The following is an 18,669-nucleotide window of genomic DNA, read 5'->3' as shown; positions in this document are numbered from 1 at the left end:
TTTTTTCTTTTTTCTTTTTCAAAGTTGGCAGACTTTACAGCTTTGACCAGAGGCCAAAAGGAAGATAAATGGGAGCCAGCCCCTCTTGTATTTTTGCAAAGTTTTAAACCCTGGGGTTTAGCTGAAGGGACTTAAGGAGTTTTTGAAGTGCAAATAGGTTAGTGAAGGGTAAGCCCTTTCAGGGTTTCATTTTGATGTATTTTTTTTTCTGGGCAAATTTTTTGGCACTAGCTGTGATCTGGAAAGCTACAGAGTTTTGTTTTGTTTTGTCTTTGATCAATCATGCAATAAGAACTTGCCATGGGGTGTACTTTTTCTGCATTCATATTGATCCCATTGTGTTTTAAAGTAGTTAATTTAATGGGGTCTTTAAAAAAAACTTCCTCCAAATAAGACATGGGTTAATGGAGTTGTCATTTCAAGGTCATGTTGCAGCACTGGCAACAGCTTTAAAAAAAGGTTCCAGTAATAGAAAAAAATGTGTTTGGATTCCCATTCCTACTGTATCCCTTTTAGCTATGGTGGCAATTAGGATGATGTCTTCCTTTTAATGTATAGGTGCTGAGGCAAATGTGATAAAATATTATGAACAAAAGAAATATAGTCATATAATGAGCAATTAACACATGTAAAACTGCAACCAGAACATGATAACAAAGCTAACTGTAAGCAGAATTGTTTGTTAAACAAACAACATAAAATACTGTGCTACTTGCAAACTTATATCAGACCTCCCTGCCAAACCATTAATATGAGGTTTCAGTGAAATTATGAAATCTCGTGTGTCTTCCTCATCTCACAAGTTAAAGGAATTGTGGCAAACCTTTTCTTTGGTATGGCTCTTCAAAGGAATGCTCAGAACTTTCTGTAATCAGGGACTGACTGACCCATTCATTTGTGTAGTAACTCGATGCTACACAATCCCTGGAAAGCTTTCCCTGATATTGAAGAGAATAGAAATAACTTCCCTTATATTGATATCAATATTTTCTGAGAACTCCTTTGTAACATATGAACTCCCCTTTTCCCATTTGGATTATAGCCTCTGCAGAACTTGTGGCTGGAAGCAGAAAAAAAAATAGTTTGTAACATAACTACTTCTTACTTAAATATTTAGCAAATATTGCTAAATAACACATATATTTTAAATTAATGAGAATACAGTTTGCTGTACACTTATATGAAAATAAATCCCATTTGAACATAAAGAAAAATATGTGTGCATAGGACCAGACTGCACCCTGTTTTGGATCAAGTGGTGGTCATCTACAGTGTAATAGACCTGGTGGAACTCATTTCCCCTCCTTTTTGTAGCCCTTTGCATGTCTCCCAAATCTATTCTGGAAGGTTAGGAAGGTTAGAAAACAAGGATATCCCAGAGCAGATTTGAGGTGTAGGGAGAGGGTTTTCCAAGTTGGACAAAAGCATAAGAAGTCTTAACTGCTGTGACAGTCCCATTCCCCTTAAATTTCTCATCTGTTTTAAAATCCTGTTGGCAACCATACATATTTAGTCAAGCTACGTTTCCTCCTCTCAGGGCCTTATCTGTATTTCTGATTTAATATTTGTCTATAAAGCTTCATTTTTATACATGAAATTGTGTACTCTCTGATGGAAGAACTTGACCTAGATCTCTTGCTGTTGATACTGATTATTTATCACCATAGTTCATTGCATGAAACAAAAATAACTGTTGCTGCCTTGGAGGAAGATAATATATCAAATGCTGGACTTGTTAGACCAAGGAGTACCAATTTCTTATCAGGGTCTTCTGAAGAAAGTGAGATAGCTACCAGGAAATGTAAAATCCCTTTCACGCTTATTATGAATACGCCTGTTAAAGTTGGGTTGAGGAAGAAATTCATTCAGTTCATATTTGCACTTTTGAACCAATAATTAACCAAAACTCTTGCTTCAAATCATACTACAGATTCTGCAGTAGAGATCTCCAATTGAAAAAAAAAATCATATATTAAAGGAAAGTGCAAACAGTGCATACGTATATTAGTGAAAATGATGTTGAAAATGAATGCAGTCAGCAAAATTGATGTCAAGAGTATGCACATTAGGCAAAATTACATACAAATATGTTCAAATATTCATGCAAACTTCTACAAAATCTTAAAGTTTGGAAGACTGTTGACCTTGAAATTGACAAAATGTGGAAAAACTATAGTGACATATTTAGTTACTCCTCTAAGCTCATGTGGACTTCTCAGTAAATACACTTCTGATTGTTTTGCTCTGCGTTCTCAACCAGTAACATCAAAAAGGTAGCTAAGTGACCGCACTGACGCAGTCATTTTGTCCACCATTTTGTTTCTGTTATGAGAAACAACTCCTCTGGCTTTGCTTTTAAAAATGAATTCATATTTTTGCTAAGGAGGCAAACCTTGGAAGGAATTGTAGGTGATTGGGAAGAACTTAGTATTATACTTCATTGGCACAAATAACAATGTTTTATACATTGTTTCTTGTTTGCTAGAAACAATACCCCTTAAAATAGAGTATTTTCTCATCTTTGGTATGAGTACCTGTGCTAGAGCACTGCTAGTAGATTGTCTCAGAATTCGTCCAGGATCCTGGCTACTCTAGAGCAAATGTCAAGTCCTAAGTGATGTTTCCTTACCTTGCAAAACAAAGAAATTATGCTTGTTCCATATGGGGATTCTGAATTAGTTCTACATCTGGGCAAAATGTTGTATATCAGGAACTGAAAATGCTTCCAAACAGAATGACAGTGACTAACAAGATATGTTAATAATGGCTCTCTCCCTTCCATTTAATTAATCTTTACCAAATTTGCCTAATCACTGTGAGTTCAATTATTTTCTTCATATCTTGGTAAATGCAATGTAGTAAAATCATTATATGCTTTCGGAATTTTATGGTATGGTATGATGATAACATTCCATTCTACATATATTTTCCATTGTGGCGTAGTGGTTAAGAGCATGGGACTGGGACTCAGACGATCTGGGTTCGAGTCCCCACTCAACCATGGAGCCAACTGGGTGACTTTGGGCCAGTCACACACTCTCAGCCCAACCTACCTCACAGGGTTTTGTTGTGGGGATAAGATGGCGGAGGACATGTAAGCTGCCTTGAGCCCTTTGTAGGAAAAAGGCAGGATATAAATTGAAAAATAAAAATAAAATAAATAAAATGATTAATAAATATTCAAGTTTTTAAATTTCCTGTTGACATACTAATTCGAATTTAGATGTCATTCACTGAAACTGCTATTTTCAGGCAATTGAGTCCAAAAGTGTCAAATATTTTTGTAAACATGAACTGAAGAAATATTTCTGCTAAGTGCTCTTTCTCATACTCTATAATGTTTGTTATATATAAAGATTGGTCTGTAAAACCTATTGGCTGTGTTCAGACGTAACACTTACCCATGGTTTTATGTTATGAAAATGAACCTCAGCAAGCCTCTTTGATTTGATTTAACCAACTAGGAAGACTTAGTGGACAAAGTGGCAGTTAAGGGAACTCTCGAATTCTTGATTCTATAAGAAAGTCAAGTGTAGCCAAATACATCGTCTGGATTTTAGGAAAACCAATTTTAATAAATCCCAACAATGATAAGTAAAGTCCCATGACAAGTGACACTAATATGAAAAAGAGTCCAAGTTAGATGGGAAATTTGAAAGAAGAAAATCCCAAAGGCACGATTGCAAACATTTCCAACAAGGAAAAATGGTAGAAAACAACATAAGAAGTACGTGGGGCTTCACAAAAAGCTTAGAGATGATACAACAGCAAAAACAGGCATGTATAGGAAGTGGAAGGAGGCCAAGCTACAAAGGAAGAGTACAGGCAGGTAGTATGGAATTGCAGGGCTGGTATAAGGAAGGCTTAAGTTAGGAATGAACTGAGGCTAGCCAAGGATGCTAAAATCACCATGTCCATAGTAAAAGACAGAAGGAATGGGCAAAGATGATAACAGATGACAAAGACAGTGTTCAATTCCTACTTTGACTCAGTCTTCTCCCAACGAAGATCCATGACTTTCCTGAAGAAGGGAAAGTACAACCTTACGGAGCAGGATGGCAGCTCAAGATGTATAGGCAAATGGTCAAGGAACATCTAATTGGGTTGAATGAGTTCAAATCTCCAGGGTCTGATGAACTCCATCCTAGTATCATAACGGAGCTGGTGGAAGAACTCTCAGAACCATTGCCTTTTATCTTTGAGAAATCATGGATGACAGGAGAAGTGCCAGTAGACTGGAAAAGGCCAAATGTCCCCATCTTCAAGAAAGGAAAAAAGGAAGAACCTGGGAGCTATAGATCAGTCAGTCTGACATCGATCCCTGGGAAAATTCTAGAACAGATTATAAAGCAGTCAGTCTGCAAACACCTTGAAAGCAATACTGTGATTACTAGGAGTCAACATGGATTTCTCAAGAAATGCCAGACTAAGCTGATTTCATTATTTCATTGGGTAATCTCCCTGGTGGACTGTGAGAATGCTGTGGACATAATCTAGTTTATCTTCAGCAAAGCTTTTGAAAAAGTGCCCCACAACATTCTGATTAGCAAACTAGCTAAAAGTGGATGAGATGGAACAACTATCAAGTAGATCCACAGTTCATTACACTCTCAGAGTCACACAGTACTCATCAATAAAACCTTCTCAAACTGGGAAGAGGTAACAAGTAGGGTACCTCAGGACTCAGTACTGGGCCCAGTGGTCTTCAAGATTTTTATTAATAATTTAGCTGAGGAAGTACAGAGAAAGATTATCAAATTTGCATATGAAAATGAGGGGGGATCCTTGAAGACAGAAAGAAGATTCAAGGTGATTTTAATAGGTTGGAGTGCTGGGCTGAAAACAACAGAATGAAATACAGTATGGACAAATGCCAAGTTCTGCACCTACAAGAAAGAAACCAAATACATTCTTGCAGGATAGAAAATACTTGACTCAACAATATTGCAAGTGAGAAGGATCATGAAATTTTTGTAGATCTCAAGCAACACAACAATGTGATGTGATTGCAAAAAGGGCAGATGCTGTTTTGGGCTGCATTAATAGAGGTATCACTTCCAAATCTTATGAAGTACTAGTTCCCCTTTACTCAGCACTAGTTAAGCCTTATCTGAAAATGTTTAGTTCTGGGCACTAAAATTTAAGAAAGGTGCAGACAAGCTGGAAAGGGTTCAGGGGAGGCCAACAAAAATGATCCAGGGGAATGGAAACAAAGCCCTATGAATAGAGAGTAAAAGAACTGAGCATGTTTAGCCTTGAGAATAGAAGACTAAGGGGTGATAGGATAGTGCTCTACAAGTACTTGAAAGGCTGTCACAAAGGGGAAGGAGAGGATATCTTCTTGATCATCCCATAGTGCAGGACACAAAACAATGGCTTTAAGTTACATAAAGCCAGGTTCGGGCTGAACATCAGAAAGAACATAAGGATGCATATGTGCATGAGCTTGAAGTTAGTTATGGTTTAGTTTGAATGATAAAATAGTAATGCATTTAGGTCACTTGTTAGGTAGACCTAAATAACAAGTACATATGATGTTGAACTGTATATTGAAATCACACAATTTGTGTGCATTGCATGATAGACTGATTGAGCTATCCATATATCAACAATATTTCTTTTGTTTTTCCAGTGACCTAGCAGTGTTTGTTCTGTGCCTCTCTATAAAAATTGATTTTGTGATTGTGTAAAAACTAAAAGATTCTAGAGGATGAAATAGATACTTTGAATCTACATTTCCCATCCAGTAGGGGGGCAGTGACTCTTTCACCTCATTAATTTGTTGCAGGGAAATGTTAATAGGATCTCTGTTTGTCACAAAAGTGATTTATAGTTCATCACAACATCTTTCTTCTATTTTTACTGCCCAAATTCCTCTTTGCATAATGTCTAATAGTACTTACATTACAAATAAAATGTTGTAAGATCAGAACAATTGCATATGATACAATTATGGCTTGAGTTTGCAATCATCACTTCAAATATTGAAAACCAGTAACAAATTATATCTTACATAAAAATGTGTATTGAAATCAAATCACTTCAGATCGTTTACATGTTGTGAATGTATGTGCAGCTTAAATCGAAAGCATGCTTTTAAAAAAGTTATCCTGTTTAGACTTCATACTGCATGTGTTTTAGTAAATGTATACACTTAACCAATGCTTCTTGCACTGAAACAAGTATTTTCTGAATGTTGAATTGGATGCCAATTTCAGTTGCTAGGCGTCCTTTGCTTTAAGAGTTATATCTAATTCCAGAATATATGCAGTTCACAGTTAATGTCCTTCTGGAATTGCCTGCTTATGTTTAGATTTGGTCTTGTAAATAGCATACTTGTAATTTAATAATATAGGAAATAGGGAAGTATCACAATTGGGAAGGAACTGGATTTAGTAATATTTGGAATAGACTCAGTGAAATATATGGAATTTAAGCTGGACATGTCTATTTTAGGTATGATTGGATTTAATTTTTGTATGTGGTATATACCCAGTGCACTCCTCTGGCATGTATTTTTTTCAGAGCTCTGTTTTCTGCCTTGATTTGAGTAAAAGATTATTTTCTCTGCAGTTGTCTTCTTTTTTCACTTGTGAAAGGTTTACAATGCAGTATCCATCAGAAAGTCACAGTGTTAAGACTGCTGTTGTATTTCTCCCTTGAGTTCCTAGAGGTGATGTTATCTTTTGTTCACTCAGCAGTATGGTCATTTCTAAGAGCATCTGTCACTTGAGGCCTTATAAGATGGATGAGTCTCAAGTGAGCTGCTGGTTGAAGCAAATGGTGAAAATAAGACGAGGGATTTGGAGGGTTTCAGAGAGGGCAGGCGACAAGGAAACAGTGTTTGAAAGGCAAACATCACAGAAAGAAAGCACCAAGATAGATCATATCCTGTCATATTTGGACCCCAAGATTCTTCATTGGTCATGTAAATTATGGTAAAAAAGCCTCTTATTTTTTCAGTTTAATTTTGTCATCTGTGGAACAGAACTGTGACAAACAATTGGGCTTTGTCATGTTTATAAATATTTCGTAGGTTTCATTTACAGTATGTTATTTTTCATTTTGATCCTGTGCCCTGTGTATGCATATAATGGGCATTTTATTTCAGTTGAAGTGCAGACGCCAGTGCTCCATGGCACAGACTGTAAAATTCGTGCACAGTTTTATTTATTTATTTTTAAAAACTCAGTTTGTCTCATGCTGTTTAGTGCCAAGTTTTACCTGATTATATGATGCTTTCTCATGTTTTCTGATGAAAAACATTGAAATAGTAAACAACTTTGAATCACTCCCTGTTTAAATGGAAAACATGGGTCCATGATTTCTTAGTTTAGCTAATTGTGTTTGACATGTCTTAATGAGTGAAAATAATTTTTTTCAAGCTTGCTGTTTTTCTAGTAAAAATGATATACTTTAGCTTTCATAGTTTTGACAAAGTCTTGGAATGCTTTAAAACCATTGGCATGAGAAATGATTCTGTCAAATTGTTTGCTGTGCCAGGCTGTGAGGAAGGAATCAGGAGGTGTTTTTTTTTAAGCAAAGAAATTAAGATGATTAGAAGCATCACAAATGGTAGAGTAGCACCCATCTGAATTGATGTAAATAATAGATGAAAGACTAAGAATGACAACAAAGGATCAGGGTGCTTAAGAGAATGTGTGCAGCCTGAATAGAGGTCTGTGGCCCAGGGCCAAAGGTCTTAGCTTTGAGTGTAATTAGAAGAAAATACAAAGATGTCATTACTAGCAGGTGAAATGTTCAGCACGTGGCCCCAAAAATAGCAATTTCGGTCCTGATGCTGTTGAAATTGGATTATGGACTTAAACAAAATAATAATAATTAAAGTCTTTGCACAGTCTTACATTGTGGTCAAAAGCAATGTTATTTGACTTGAAAATCACTGGTGATAGTTTTAAAGGTTGGAACTGTGGAAATGATCCAGATTAAAGAGAGCACATAAGTGAACAAGATTGTTGGAAATCGGGAATAAAGAATGTTTCAAAGTTTTTATCCTACACTCTTCTGGGTTGTAGTGATAGGCAATCTCTACTGAGAGGCTAGAGTACTAAGTGAGTCTGAATTTTTGGAAGTCATCCCAGATCCTCAGTTCTGTACAACTGGTATGAATTCAAATGGGAAATCATTGACTGAAAGTAAGGTCATTTTCCTTGAGACATTATATAAAAACATTATATAAAAAACTTGAAAATCAACACAAATAAAATTTGGATGAATGGAACTCCCATTTCAAGGTCATGTTCAGTGCAAACAACTATGATTGGGTTCTTGAAGATAACATTTTATTATTACTATTACCGTCATCTTTATCAATGATAAGTGTTATTTAAGAACTTCTTGGCTAAATGGCAAATCTAGAGAATAAAAACTTTTTCATTTCATTTCATTTCATTTCATTTCATTTCATTTCATTTCATTGGAAATATGTCATATGTACTCCGCTGTAATTCTTGATTTGGGGCATTCGGAGCTTGTCCCTCTTATGTTAGGCCAAATGGACACAAAGGAATATCCATATGGTAATCAACTGAAATTCAGACTCCATGGAGGCTGCACAATATGGTGATACAGTAGAGCAAATACAGAGATGGATATTATGACTATGATAGCTTGAATTTCCAGGCATAAGCTAGATCATGATATTTATATTTTTTCACTCTTAGTGTTTTCAACAGTATGTGTCAGAGATTGCAATTTGAATTATAGAAGCTCTTTTTAGGAGTTGGTTGCTTACCAGTCTAATAATGTATTATTTTATCTATTGTGTGTGTGCATGACCATCCTTGCACGTGTGTTTGTGCATAAGCATGCTTGCATGGTTGTTTGTGCAAGAAACAGCACCTATGCTTACTTGACAGTAAGTCCTATCAAGTCCAATAGGGATTACTCCAAAGTAAAGGTGGTATACAATTAGGAGCAAAATTTGGGTAGCTTCTAATGGAGTTTGCCATATGGAAATTTTGCATAACTGTTTTAGTTCTCAATTTCTTCATTTATTTTAAGTCATGTTTTTGTTTTATAGGTCTTTAAAACTTTCATCCATCTGGATCATTTGGCAGAGTAACTTTGAACAATCGTCCACCATGAATGCTTTTAAAAAAGGTTGAAAGGAATACTAGAAGGTAAGGTTCTTTTTGCATTAATAATTAAGCTGTTATGATTATGCCTAAATTATAAGCTATTGCAGTGATAATACAAAGATATTCGGATTCATTATCTAACATAGACATTTCCCTCTGTTCAATTAAATTTGCACTTTCAGAATTATAAGTTATGCAAAGTTCTTTAATGCATTAATGTGTGCAAGTATATTACATGATATGACATTAAAGTGTCTGTGTAATTAATAAGTGTCTGTGAAATTAAAATATACCATTGTGGACCATACTCTATTCCTAGTCACTTATGCTGATATACTGGATTCAGTTATTCGTTATAGCAAACAATTTCAGAGTATGAATATTCTCAAAAGTTTAAACATTATTTTTGTGGTAATGTGAAATAGAAGAAAAGCAGGGTGGGGCTCACATTGAAGCTTTTTATTTGACGTTTCATGACTGCCAGATCAAAAACAATGAGAATTGTTTATTCAAAACCATGTGAAATTATAAGAAGTGTAAATAACTATATTACCAGCCTGTTGAAAATATAATTATTGTAATATTTTTTCATTTCGTTATTTGAAATATTTACATTTTGCCTTCCTAATTCAGAAATTAAATAATTCAAGGAGGTTTGATAATCAATTTTAAACCATTAAATAACATTTGAAAGCACAGCCACAAGAATGAATACAATAGCAGTAGCAATGGAAAAAGAAGAAAAAGCAAATGAGAACAAATGAGAGAAAATTTTAAAAAGAATGAGGCTTGCCTAATAATTTATTTTTCAGCAAATGGTACAATACTATAGAATACTAAATGGTAGAATGAGGGGCGTATTAAAAAATCTTCTGGAGAATTAAGTTCCCCAAACTGGACTCTATAAACTGAGAACATACATTCTCATACATTTCTGACCAGCTGTGCATTGCCTGAAGAACACATTGCAGCCAGGTTGCAGAACCTCAGGTCTGCAGTATATTTTGGCCCATCTGAGTTCCTAGACTGACTCTCCAGGTTTCCCAAGACTGCCATGTCCTTTCCATTGACTTCTTACCCTTTCCGTAGTTGTTTATCATTTGGTGGTTTGCCACAGTTTGCATATACATTTCTCCTCATTCTAAAAGGTTGAAATGCCTCTCCTGAGGCATAGTTACTGGCAGGAAGAAACTTAATCTAAAATACGCTGGTGTTCATCATATTTTGACTGCACCACCTTTGCCTTTGGCCACCCACATAGCATTCCTGGCCATCACCACCACCACTGGATAATCCAGTAGTAGAGCTGGATACAAAAGATCTCCCAGAGCACAAGTCCCTATCACTGTGTTAGCAGGGCTTCTGACAAAGTACATTTCTATTTTGTCTGGCTATATTTCCATTTATTTACTCATGCCTATCCCCTTACAACTTAAAATGTCCATTCAGAGATTAAGAATTAAAAACAGTATATTGGTGAGTTGAAAGCTGGAGCTGAATCTTTTGTGCGTTCTTTTTTTAGAAGCACATAACTCTAAGACAAGGGGAGGCAATTGGTTGACCTCCAGATGTGTTGGAATGTACCTTCAATCATACCTATTGATCACACTGGCAAAGGCTGGTAAGGTTACAATCCAACATGTGAAGAGCTACAAGTTGCCAAGCCCTGCTCAAAGACTTACTGTAGGATGAAGCTCAATGAAAGAACATTGCATTCAATTAGAATGGATATACCTGGTTACAAATAGACTGATATGATGTACAGTGGTACCTTGGCTCATGGACTTAATCCATTCCAGGACTCTGGTCGTGTCCCAAATTGGCCAAGTCAAATTTCCCCATAAGGTTCAATGTAAATAAGGTTAATCTGTTCTGTAACTATTTTTTTAATCAGAAAAATGTGAAGCAAAGCACCAAAGAACAACCAAGATCATGGCCATTCCCCCCCCTCCACCCCAAGCATGAGTGTGACCATCTCCCTGCCCCCCCCCCCCGGCATGACCGCGATCATGCCCATCATCCCTGCACGCACCCATCATCCCAGCGTGCTGGGGGGGGGGAGATGGGCGCAAACGCGGGCATGCTGGGCGGGGAGAGATGGTGCGAATGTGGGCGTGCTGGGTGGGGAGAGACGGTGTGAACACGGGCACACTTGTGGTGGGAGACGGGTGTGATTGTGCTGGGGAGGGAAATGGCCAAGATCGCAGTTGCGCTCCTGCAGGAAAGACGGACACAATCTTGGCCATCTCCCTATTCGGAGAGGGGTGGGGAGAAGGCCACAATCACGGTCGCCACCCAGTGCGGAGTTCGTGACCTGAGTCAAAATTTTTATGAAATTTTTGTAATCGACTTGATTTGGTCGTGAACTGAGGTGTTTGTGAGCTGAGGTACCACTGTATTGTAATCAAACATTTACTGAAAGTGCATTTCTGTTAAAAATATAAAAGAAGCAAGTATGTATGAGAAAGTGAAAAGAAACAGCAGAGGTACATGTATTGTAACGAAAAGGAGACAAAAACAGCCCACATTCTCAAAACTTCCCAATGTTAGTACTGCAATGCTGGTACAGAATGAGGCTGCTTTTGAGTTGGTAGGCAGAGGGATATGAGCACATTATACCAGGTTTGAAATCTCTGGATTAGCAGAGTGAGTTGCCAAGCCCAATTCAAGATGTTAATACTAATGGACTCAAGACACAGATATTTGAAAGATTACTTCAATACAAACCAGCCTTGGATTTAAGATTAGTTGGCAGTGGTGGGGAAGTTGTTTGCCGTTCTCTTGGGTAATGTGGCTTGTTACTGTAATGTTGGTTACTGTACATGAAGGGTTTTTTGCTGCTGCCATGCTGGCTCTGGGTCTTCCTTCTGATAGAGATTCAGCTTTCCCCCATGGTTGTTGTCATTAGATACCATGTGAAGACAAATTATTTGTGCAGGCTTTGGAAGTAAAGGGAAATGTTCTGTTTGTTTGTTATATACTGAACTGAATATTTACTGTATTTTATTATAAAGTTATTCTTCATGGTCTCTGTGCATCACACATATGGGCCCTGCACCTGTGCAGGGCCTGTTGTCAGGAAGATATTCTTGGGTAACTCATTTTGGGGGGAGCCCCATCCTTTCCCCTTAGTATATAAAGGCAGGGATGCCCACCCTTTTACCCAGTTCTTTTTTAACTGCTGTTTTGAATGTCTCAGATCTGTTCCGAGCTTCTTCAATTTTTACATCAGCTTTATAAATCTTTTAAAAATCTGCTTATATTCTTTAAAAACTCTCACCTTTGCTTTGGTCATGATTGTAATGTGTATATATGGTATACCGTGTCTTGTATGGGCTGTTACCCACCCTGGTCTCTTTCTGAGGAAGAGAAGTATATAGATCAAATAAATATATGAATATAAATAAGATAATTTACAGAAGGGAAGTGCCCTCCTCCCGCTTTTCTTGCTGTGGGTCAGTTGAAGAGACTTGGCTTACTTTATATGAGCATTGGAATCCTTTTGTTTCTTGTTGTACTTAAATGCTGTAGTATTTCCAGGAGGCCAAAGATCTATTCCTGTTTTATGACCTGTTGTATCCTTAGGGCAGGAGGCCCAATAGGGGCATTCAGGCCCAATACAACAAGAGGGTCATTGCCATCGTCCAGGTCCTAATTGTTGCCTTTTTGCTTACCACACAGACACCAAACCAGCTTTCAGGAAGATTTTAGAAGGGAACATCTGGAGCATAGTAGAAGTAGTGGGGGGAGGGGGGTGCCTTGCATTTTGTTTCACCAGGTGCTAGGAGGAAGCAACATTAGCCTTTTTGATATGGGAGGCAAGTTCTGTGGCCCCTGAAGTTAGATTACAACAATTGAAGAGGTCAAAGGACAGCTGAGTGGGGTCAATGAGACACCATGGGGTGTATTTTGTTACTTAGTAAAAGAATCGACATCCTAAAACCTTAAAGGGTTTTCTTGGAATCTCTGTTGTGAAAAGGTTTTATGAGTCTGATACCAAAAAAAAAAAAGGGGGGGGGAGCGCAAAAAGCCCCACACTGATTTTTCTAAGAAATGCTTGCTTTTGTCTAAATTAAAGGACAACCCTTACCAAATGTTGTCAACTCTGGTGGTGCAACTGATACAGGACTGAAAAATATAATTTCAGAATGGAAATGCACACATGCACACACTTTCCTGAGTTATACTACCAAGACTTGGAACAGTCTAAAGTCCAACTGAATTAAAAGTGCTTTGATTATAATGGGAGAGTTGACCATATCCTTGCTTTTCTCCCATTGAAATGAATGGAGCTGATATGTTCTCAACTTTGGCTGAATTGTGCTGTCCTCGAGTAGGTATTGAAAAGGAAAACCTGCATTTCTGAAAGAAAAACAGGGTTCTTCTCAGAAAATTAATTCTTGATCACTGAATGACCATTTTTCTTTCCATTTAAAACTACAGATACCTGTGTCCATGTGCCCCCCCCCCCCCGTGTGTGTGTGTGTGTGAAAAAGAGATAGAGAATGAACACACAGAGTGTCTGGGGAAAGAACTGTTGAAAGATTAAGCTATTTACATCTTAAAAATATTTAAATAGGCTTACCCCTGTGTGAATGGTTGAGTTAGATTGAATGAAACTATTGGTCTAGCTAGCCTGGCACTATCTATATATTATCAGTAACAGATTTTCTATTTTATGTTCAGTTCAAGGAAAACAAATGTGTATTGGAAGAATACCAACTTTATCACCTTGCTTTTTAAAAATAATAACCTGACATAATTATTGTGCTTTGTACAATAATTGTGCCTTGTACAAAACTGTAAATAGGATGTTCATGTCCAAGTCAGAAGCTCTCAAAAAATGAGTTGTGTTGGCCATGTTTATCCAAGACCTGGAAGAGAATGGTTTCTACCATACTTTACCCTCTTCCTTCCTGAGTCCTCTTTCCTATTTTCTGCTTTCTTGTGCCTGAGGAGAGACAGGAAAATTCTTCATGGTCCAATCTTGCTTTTAAATACTTGCAGGCAGGTGTGATGAATGTACCCTTCATATGTATGCTTCCTTGAAATGTGAAACTTGTGCTGCAAGAGATGTTGCAATCATTTACTTTTCTGTCCTTGTTCAGCCTATCACTAACTAATCATTGTTTCAGCCTAACCAAACTCTTCTCTAAGTTCCTTGGATGAGCACAAGACCATGGAGCCATGGAGGCATTTGTAGCCACTCAGCAATGGCCATGGGGCTTTTTTGGATTTCAGTGTATTTGGTTTTGCTAGGACAGCTACATGGAGTCCCTGACAAGTTAAAGGTATAATCCTATGCATAATATCCTATGCATATATATAATATCTTAGTTCCCAACATGTTTCAGGTAGGATAGCAGGCTAGATGAAGTTGCAAGTTGTAAGCGTCTTTTCTATCTAAATGCATATAATTGTGCCCTAAAATAACTTGACTTCATTGTTTTACATACAAGAGTAAATGGGCAATACTTGCTAAATTACAAAAAGACTATAGACAAATTCTGGTGTTGATGGTAGGATGGTACTGCTGACATGTTACATGACATTCTTGTAGGTAATATTTACTGTGAGTTCACCCTTTTCCTATTTGCATGTGTAATTCTTGTGACATTTGACCTTACGATGGGATTTCTGTAAGTAACTATGAAGGTTTTCCTAGCATAATTAAATAGATTATGGAAATTAAATTATGTTTATATGTATATGATTTTTGGAATTCCTGAGCTACAGATCATCATCATAGTTGGACTACAAGGACAAACTTTTCCAATACACTGGATTTGATTTTTCCAACCTGATTTCACTCCAGCTTTAAATCAGTTTTGACTGACTGAAAATTGAGTTATGAAAACTGCAAGCTTAGTCATGCCCAGGGAGGATGAACCTGCAAGGATAATTGATTGGTGTTTTTAAGTCAACTAATCATTAGATCTATGTGGTTATTAGATCTATTCATTATACTACTATTTGTTTAGTTAGGGGTGGACTAGAAAGTCTTGAAGATAACTATGATTTCCTGTGGTCCACACCAATGTTATACCTGTTAATCTGCCTGCTTTATACTTGTGACGTTAGGCATATTCCAGGGAGTTGTCTAGAACCCCCTGAACTTAGTGGATTACAGGCAATTCTGTGCAGGGTGACAAGAATACAGGGACTTCCATGCCCCTTCCATGCTGCAAAATAGACAGACATTTTCTAATTGTGATGCTTTGGAGGCAGAGGGAAAGAACCTGAGGTGCTGCAGGGTGAAACTGGTGGCACTAATCTCTCCAGCTCTTTGTACCCAGAACACCCAGAACACCTCTTTTTTCAGTATTCTCTTACAACCTCAGAAATGGGGACTGTACATTTCATTCCATGCCAGCTGCAAGGTAGGAGAGGGTGCTCCAACTGCAGATCCCTAACTCTGAGTTTAGAAATTCAGACAATCTTATCACATGCCTAGAAACCCACCTTGCAAACAGGCTGCACATTGTAAGTCATGGAACAAGTTACAGAGTGCCCAACAGAGAATTAGGCTCTCTGTAGGTTGTCTTCTCTTGGTCATCCCACTGGTATCTCATGGGACTCAGTGGCTGAGCTGTTCCACTCACAACCTCTATTTGGTCACCACTGCAGCTTCCCCACTCCATTTGTTCACTTTCACAATTTTTTTGCAATCTCTGCCAGTGACAACCATTGACAGTCATTGCAAAGTGTCCAAATGGCATAGTGATGTGGCCCACACAGGTTCACCATCTGTTTTGGGGAAAAATGTGCATGAAAAGTGTGTTGAAATAATCTTGTATTTCTTAATTAGTTCATATTCATAGGGAACTAAAGTGAAATGTCTAGCCTTCACTATGCCATAATATCTGCTTTCACAGTACAGTAGGTACCAGCCATGGAGACTGACCAGACAATGCTGAAAATAGGTTGTTATTTTGCTTCACAGTGGACAGCTGTCAAATAAAAAGCAAAGTCATAAAAAGATATTTGCTTATGAAGTGTGGTCCTGGCACTTCTCAGTTTCTACCATATTTTTTATCCTTTACCAACACTGTAGTTGCTGGGTAGGAGGAAAAGTGCATTCCATCCCATTTACAGTAGTACTTTTTTTAAGGCAACCATTAAAAGAGGTGTTTTTCAAACAGGATTTATCAAAGGACTAAGCAGGATTTTTTGAAAGAGAAAAAGAATGAAATGTTCTTGTTTTTCTTTCCAATAAAAAAGCTTTCCTATTCACTTTCTTTCTGATCTTTTGCATCCTTCTACCTGTCCTTCATCCATTATCTGCTTTCTGCCTTTCACATATACCGAGATGACATCAAAAGCACACTTTAGATGACATCAAAAGACTTTAGAAAGTGTGTCTGTTGTACAAGTAAATTCCCCACAAGTTTGGGATAAAAAAGATGACCTTGCCACCAAGTGGAAATGCAGACACAATGAGGGTCCCTGTCTACCATTACCACAGGGACCAGGTCACTCCCAAGAAAGCACTCATACCTGAAAGACAGTTCAATCCTGCCTACCATCAACACCAGGGACATCTGATAGCAATTGGACCCAACAGACAGTTTGATCCTGAGAGGGAGACCCTGCTTGTCATCCCCATCGAGGACCTGGTTGGTTTCAAGAGAGTGCTCAGACACAAGATGATTCGATCCCGAGAGGGGTCTCCTGTCTAGGTTGACAACAAGGAACTGTTTGATCCTGAATAGTTGAACCAGTCAAATTAGTGTAGGAATCTGTATAGGAACCAGTGTAACAGCAACCTTGCTTTACTGAGATGGAGGCCCTATCAACCTTTGACTCTGAGGGCCTCTCAGAAGCAAAAGACTCCACTACCAAGACAGGGGCCCTGTAAAGCTTTGTTTAATCTTGAGGGCACTCAGATCCATGAGACCATTCATTACCAAGATGGAGGCCCTGTCAACCTTTGACATGGAAGGCTGCTTGCTACTCAGACTGTTTAGTACCATGACAGAAGCCCCATTGACCTTTGAGGTTCAAGGGCACTTGAACTTGAACATGAGACAATTTGTTCCTCTTTGTTTGAACCAGTGCAGGAACAGGAGAGTCCCCATTGGCCATTGACACCGAGGTCTGCTCGATCCTGAGAGAACTTGGTTCCAAGAGACTATCCAAGTACTGAGGCAGGGACCCAGTCAACCTGCAGCATGAGGGCTGCTCCATACTAATAGACTGTCCAGTACTTAGACAGAGGCACTGTCAAACTTTGACACCAAGAGCACTTGAACTCAAGAGACCATTTGAACTCAAGGCCTGTCAACTTTTGATGCAAGGGTTGTTTGGTATTAATTCACTTACTGTGAGAGAGGTCCTGTCAACCATCAACATGGAGAGCTTTTTGATACCAAGAGACCATTCAGTACTATGAAAGTGCTTGGAGCCAAGAGAGCGTTCAACCCAAGAGGTAACCCCTGTCTGCCATTGACGGACTCATTTGCTAGTACTGTTCAGCTCCTCATCTGATGTAGTCAACCCAGGAAAACAGTGAGGAGGATGAGACCTTTTAAGTGGCTCACACCCCGCCACACATACACCTGCACCTCCATATTAGCCCAAAGCCTAGGCTGTGCATGCATTCAGGTCCCAGGCAACCCCCCCAGGCCCTAAGGTGTGACACCACAGTCCAAGCAAACGCAAAAGTGCCTAGAGGAGGATGAATGCCATCACTGACTGGCAAAGCATGGTCCATACATTCAATATTTGTCAAGTCATACAGTCTAAATATCTGCACATTGAGGGACTACTCCTCTTCTCCATGACCATCCAGTGGCAACACCATCCCACTGTCCTCTCCAGGATAAGCTTGCTATCACCCATATGACCACAAAGAAGAAAGTCAGGTTGCTTATCTATAACTCATGCTTTGAGTGGCCAGCCTGCACACTGGCAAAGGAGCCCTTCCTGAAACCCTGGACAGCAGCTGGAGGTAGTCAGCATTGATTGGATGATTCTCTTAGCACAATTCAGTTTCATGTGTTAGAACATATTTAAAGAACAGGCAATTACATAGATGGACAATTGGATACTGCAGAATGTCAAAGTGACTAGGTAGTTGAATGGGCTGATTTTTACACTAGAGGAGAATAAAAGAAGGTGAGCATCGTAATCAATCTGCTGTCAAGTGTTACAATTCTAACCATCACTTAATTTCTTAATAGGTGTCAAGGCTCAAGCTTGCTTTGGAAGCCTCTCACTTGACAGCTGCATTCCTAATCCTGTAGTTTTTCAGTCTTGCAGGAAAGCATATTATATCTCCTTGGATTGTTTTTTCTTTCGTTTTGCATCAACATTCCAAGATTAAGCAAGGTGCTGAAAATGAGTTCTTCAGCCGAACCTTGGTGATTTGTTGTTCTAGCAGCTGCTGTTACATCTTGTGTGGAAGAGGCCCTTGATATGACTGATCTTGCATCTAGTATATATTCTCATAGCTGTGAGAATTCTGTTGTTATCGCAATTGCTCACAAAGCAGAGACAAAGCAATGTATTTACGCAAAGCAATTTGCGTATAATTTCCCCAATTCTTCTTGATTTGCTTTCTTGCTGA

At 38.3% G+C, this 18,669-nt stretch overlaps 1 protein-coding gene across 7 annotated transcripts in view; it reads left to right on the top strand.

The window, feature by feature from the left end:
- GREB1L (GREB1 like retinoic acid receptor coactivator) overlaps nucleotides 1-18,669 on the top strand; it is a 209,339-nt gene that overhangs the window by 90,714 nt on the left and 99,956 nt on the right. For all 7 annotated transcript variants that reach the window (XM_044424231.1, XM_044424233.1, XM_044424237.1 and 4 more), the window contains one exon: nucleotides 9,044-9,143. The gene's annotated coding sequence lies outside the window, so the exon portion shown is untranslated. The remainder of the gene's footprint in view (nucleotides 1-9,043; nucleotides 9,144-18,669) is intronic.

The sequence above is a fragment of the Varanus komodoensis genome, unplaced genomic scaffold, assembly GCF_004798865.1.
Source record: "Varanus komodoensis strain SLA01 unplaced genomic scaffold, ASM479886v1 scaffold14_1, whole genome shotgun sequence".
NCBI classification, from domain to species: domain Eukaryota; kingdom Metazoa; phylum Chordata; class Lepidosauria; order Squamata; family Varanidae; genus Varanus; species Varanus komodoensis.
The sequence above is the reverse complement of the archived record's forward strand: the minus strand, read 5'-3'. Positions and strand labels throughout refer to the sequence as shown.